Below are 6126 nucleotides of genomic sequence, written 5' to 3'. Positions count from 1 at the left end.
TGCCTCACCGTATTTTTTCTTCTGTGTTTTTCATGTGAAGTCATGTCATGTTGTGTGTTTCTGAAGTGTTTCAATACCTTTGATCTCTGCAGTTTTTTCTTTGTTTGCCTCTTTTGCGTCTAATTTGGTTTATTTGCTTCTCTTTTGCCATGTTCAGTAATTTTATAGCTCATCATGCATGTTCATGTGTAATAATAGGTTGATTGGTTCATACGCATTATACTTGTCGTTTTACTTTATCTCTTTATTGTCTTTTGTGATATTTGCACTGCATTTGAGCTCTGTATGGTGGTTTTATGTTGCATTTTCCCAACTTTATTTTGCAGTATCCAGTCTCAGTTTCTGATAAGCAAAATCTTGTTTGCATCATCTCTCAGTCCATCAAGTGAATTGGTTGAGCTACATAAACTTTGTATTTACCTTTAGCGATGCTGTCCACCCTACACTGTTTGGGTGTGTGTGCGGTCTTATTCGTACTGGCCCCGCCCACCACATCGTTCTCCGGTGGTGCAAGCCACGCCTCTTGTCAGGAAATGATTCCCGGCCACATCCGTGCTCACTCTCAGGACTCGCAGCACAGACAGGTCACCATACGCACGTCTGCCTCTTCCTACCTCCCTGGACAGTTTATAACAGGTACTATCAGCGTAATGTGCGACGCTTAACAAACCAACTAAAAACCAACAAACCTGCTGTGATAGTTACTCAAATGTAGTTATTTTAATGTGGTATGTGAGCTGAATGACATTAAAACACCTTCATGATCTGTTTATGTTGGCTACCTTTTGTTTTTTTGACTGTTCAGTAATGGTGCGGAGCTCTCGGGACTTCATGGGTTTCCTGCTCCAGGCACGCCGTGCAGAGGGTACCTTCAGCAAATTTGGAGGAAGCTATGGGGTCACGCCATGGCCCAAAACCAGAGCTGGAAGTGGTGTCAGGAAGTCCAGGAGACAGGGCCCGTTGCTGGTGGGCGGCTCCTGGATCCTCACACCTCCTGGCACCCACACTCTGTGCTGCCTCTCGGAGGGTGACACTGCCACACACTCGGACAAACAGCTGAAGAGAAACCTCTCGTTTGTATGGAGGGCTCCTGATTCACCAGTGGGAGACATACGGTTCTAGTAAGCCTACAAATAATAACAGATTCGTTTTCACAGAATTTCAAGTTTTGTACAAGAAAACACAAACCTGAGTATCCTCTGTTTTCCAGCATCACGGTGGTACAGTCCTACTTTGTTTACTGGGCAGGTATTGAGTCTGGACTGGTGCGTGACGCAGGTCGTAGGCTTTGGAATGGGAGTAACACTACTGGAGTGAATGGAGTGAGTGCAATTTCCACACTACTGCAAGACAAAGTTACAGCCCTGCCAAGTAAGCTGATTTAGTTATTATGTGATGGTAAATTTGGGACAAAATGCAAGCTAGGTGCTTTGAAATAGAACAATTGTCGCCTCTCTATTCACTCTCTTCTCTCACCTTGTTGTCTTGCAGCTCTCAGAGCCTTTAAAGCATCAAAGAAAGAAACAAATGCGACAAATAGACCAGGTACTAGTCTACAACTTATTACAAGAGCAAGAAGTGGACCTTACAACTACAAATCTATGAAAACAACAACAGAAACAACTCATCCAGCCTTGGACAGGAGCAGGTCTGTGACTCTGGCATTGTTTGAAGTCAGTAAAAAGAAGAATATGACCTTAGAAAATCATCAAACTGGTTCTCAAACACCTTTAAGATCATATTCAGGTGTGACTGAAGAGGCACAAATTGACCCCGTTCCTCAACCGAAGGACCCCAAGAGCTCAAGTCCTTTGACAGCATCTTTCTTCTCTGCTGAGGCTACAGGGATGAAAACTACCACCATTTCTTCATTAAACAACACAGTGCAAGCCTCAAGTAGTCCTCTTCCCCTCCTTGTTCCTGTCATCCCGCTGAAGGAAGAGGAACTTCCAAAATTACATTTACCAGATCCAAAAGCACCTAACAAACCTGAAATAGAAGATGTCACCAGAAATCACTCAACTAATCACAGTTTTCATAAGATAAAGCTCCCAAAACCCACAACCCAGAATCCAAAAGCAGCAATCCAGGAAGAAGAAGGTTCAGCAAAGTTCAAGACCCAGAGTGGTTCAGTCCAGCCTCACAGGACTAGTGTAACTGAGTCCCAAACCAATGCAGTTAAATCAGAAATAGGTATCGGGTCTCAAAATCCTCACTCCCAAACTTCTTCACCCAAGCCTATTAGTCATTTCGAAACTTCCATACTTCCATCCATACTTCTTCTACGGTCCCAAACTGGTAGGAGTAATATTTATCCATTTCTCCCAGCATCTCCATCCAAATTCCTTTCTCGCTCTCAAACCTCTTCTCCACACCCCATTCCACCATCCAGATCTCCCATCATTAAGTCCTTTCTCACAATATTGTCCCTTACCCACTCTGAAAACAGCCCTTTAGAACCCAAAAGTAGCCCAAAGCAAACCAGTACACCTTTCTCTAAGCTTCAGACTACAGCTACTGTCCTGAGTAGCTCTCCTCACAGTGAGTATATCAGAACATTTCTCCAAGACATGCCAGAAACTACTACAACTAAAAGTCAGGGTAAAACTAGCATTCCTTGGACAGATTACTCCCAGTCTGAGATATCACCTGACGTCTCAAACAACTCTCCTCGACCACAGAAACAGAAACAAACTCCATCCTCAGAGTCTCTCTTTAACCCACTGCTCTTTACACTGAGGACTGACCAAACTCCCATACTGGAAAAGAGTCAAGTGGATCTTAGGTCTGACGCAAAGATCAGAACTACGCGCCCAGTCTTTGCTCTGCCCTCAGCCACTCCTTCCCTTTCCGCTTCATCTTTCTCCTTCTCCAATACTTTGCTCCCTACTGCAACAGTTAACGATAGGTCTACCAATTCTCCTCATTCTTCTGGCGGTTTACCCCTTGTAACTATGCGTGCATCCATTAGGTCTACATTTGTCATCCCTTCTTCCTTTACGAGAAACCAACCGACAACATCATCAGCTCGTTTTGCTCTCCCCTCCCCTTCTCCAATCTCCAACCCCCCTTATTTGTCATCTTCTCAACCTACCCCCACTTCCCCACAGCCATCCTCCTTTGCCTCGTCTACTATACCCTATTTATACACTTCTAACCATCCATCATCAGATCTCTTGTTTACTCCAGCTCCCTTGCCTACCTTTACCTCTTCCCAGTGCATCACAAATTCAACAAATTCTTCCATTTCTTTTGTTTCTTCTACCACTTCATCTAGCTCGACCTCAGCAACTTCTTCCTCCTATCAAGGTACATCTTTTTATATCCCATCTGTAACCTCCCCGCCTGCTGCCCAGGCTACCTCCCTTCACTCAGGACCCTCTCCAGCTCCCCGTCGCTCTCTGCACAACCTCTCCATGCCCTCACCTTCCCAGAAACATACTGAAGGTCACACTGCATCATCTGATCCTGATCCAAGTATACACCCACCAACACCAAGAACAGACATTCATCCAAACCCCAAACCCCACCCTAACATCGAGGAAAATCTTGGCCACGAGTTGAAACCAAAGCTTCCAAATAGTGATGCTAAACATCCCTCCAGTCCTCCTGCAACTCCAGACAAGGAAGGGAAATATCCAGACATACGCAGACACAGTGCCTGGGAGCTGGGCATGCTGCTGGGCAGCTCAGCTGGTTTGGGTATGGTACTGGTGGTTGGAATAAGGTACTTGTATCGCCAGGCTTGTGGAAAACGGACAGCGGTGACCCTGAACGATCGGGAGAGAGAGTATGGGAGAGGAGAGATAGGACTGATCCACGTCCAGGAGTGTGGAGATTTGGTTAGAGTCCGAAAAATCAGAGAGAACAGCTTAGTACTTCTGGCAGAGTATGATGTACTGTCACCACCTGGAGAGAGAAATGCCGGCTGCCAACAAAGATGCTAGATACCAAAACCTTTTAAGGACAAGAAAATAATCTTGATTAACTCCTCGAATGTTCGGATTGATTTTTTTCCCTACAACAAACATCACATTGGGGAGACAGATCAGGCTAGGTAGTAAAAGGAAAAACAGTGAAATGTGTAACACAAAAGGGTCATTAAGGAGAAAAAGAACGCACAGATATCATCACACCATAACACAATAAAACACAGACAAGCAACAGGGGGACATATTCCAGCTGGATCTGGGACCGCTGCAATCTTCGATCGTGCCTCCAGCTGATCCCTGTCCACATCGGATGCGAGCCAGTCCGTTCTGAAATTTTCTTCCTCCTTCCAGATTTTCAGTAACTATTGTTTGAAATTCATTAGCTCAAAAACCAGCAGAACTTTCACTTGTGACAGCACAGCAATGCAGATGAATGCAAACACTGTCGTCTACTGCAGTGCAGGCTCCACAGGGGTGACTACGAAAGGATAAAACTGTGGTCAGTCAGTCAGACATGAGTGAGGGATAGGAAAGGGAGAAAGAAAGAGGAAGGAAAAGAAAAACAGAAGGGGAGAGGGACAGTGAGAAAGGGGGGGAGAAAAAAAATCTCCTGGATCACCTGTTGAGAGAGAAAGAATAGAAAACAAGCGAAAAAAAAAAAAACCAAAGCAACATACTAAACACAACACCATCGCATTAATCTAGCTAAGTGTAAACAGCAGTAAATACTAAATATTCAATGTTGTTGTGCAGCATGCAGGACAGACAGCGCACAATGTGCTTTGAAGTAGCAGCCAAGAAAGGTGTAATTTAAGTCTACAAACACCTTCATTAGTTTTAAACAAGCAGCGTCTCCAGAGGACCTTTCAGGTCCCGTTGAGCCGCAGTCCCTGACAAAATGGGGCTTGGCAGGCTGTCACGAAATTCGCTGTAAATGTTCACAATCATCCACAGATTATTTAAGCCAGCAGAGCACATTAATAGACTCCATAGACAAAAGCACACACTGGTGCACTTTCTAAGAAGAATCAGCAAGAGCAGAAGAAAATATTCCTGGCTAAATCTTTCTGTCTCCAACATAAGTAGAAGAATAAAGCTACAATCTGAGTACGTTAACAGAGAAGAATAGGTATGTTTTCTGCATGCATGTCTAAATATACCACAGTGTATAGACAATGACAGGAGGGCTGTAAGTCCAGCTCTGATTAGGTTTTATAGGCTGATTTTAACAAGCAGAGGTTTTTGCATCTGTGGAGAAAGAGACTACACTGCTGATCACTAACATCCATATTAAATTGTTAAGTCATGTGATTGCACTCAAAAATAAAAAGTATATTTTCAGTATCATACACTTTTCATTTCTTTATTCAGCTCCTGGAGTTTGAGGCAAAATGCTGGTTTTTAAATTAGGTTTGATTGAAGGTTAAAAACAGCACAAAGCGACTGCGGTCTGCTGGCAGTGCTTTTATTGGTTTATTTTACGACTGCTCCTTCCAAATGATGTGACAGAAGAGCCATCTGTCCAGAAAAAGATGGGTCAGTGAAATTAATGAGCTGCCAATACAGCTCATTAATTCTAGAGTTCTAGAGTATTTGGTCAGAGAACAAATACAAGGATTTATTCTAAAGTGCTTCTGGCCTCAGAGGACGAAGCACTCATTAGGGCTGTTAAGACTTTGTTAAAGAAGTAAGAGAAACACATTCCAGGTACTTCTAACAGCTAGTAGGGTGTGTAGAAATACTCTCTGCTCAAAATGTGGTACTGTGTTACAAAGAGAAAGCCTTTTTGTGTTTAATTCCCAAAACTTCTTTAATAAAACAAACAAAAATCAGACACATACATATCCCACTCATTGTTTTCTCCCCACAATAAATTACAATGACAAAACAACCACACTGCAAATAGACTGAACAGAGACTAACTGTAAGCTGGACGACATAAGAAATGACATTTGTGCTGTAAAGGCTTCAGAATTGAAGTGAATGTGGTGACATTCTCCGTCAGAGACGCCAAAATGTTCATACAGTATTTTCAACACTATGTTAACATCTTTTTGAAAGGGCAACAATCATGTGAAAGGAGACTGGAGGCTTTACAGTCTTAGGTGGATACAAAAGCTAATTTCTGCTACTGGAAAAAGAAAAAAAAAGCCATCCACAGTTCAAAGTTTTGACTTTCTAACTTCAACTTTCA

This window comes from Aulonocara stuartgranti (genome assembly GCF_965226115.1).
Source record: "Aulonocara stuartgranti genome assembly, chromosome: 3".
Classification (NCBI taxonomy): Eukaryota; Metazoa; Chordata; class Actinopteri; order Cichliformes; family Cichlidae; genus Aulonocara; species Aulonocara stuartgranti.
This window is presented reverse-complemented; position numbering follows the sequence as displayed.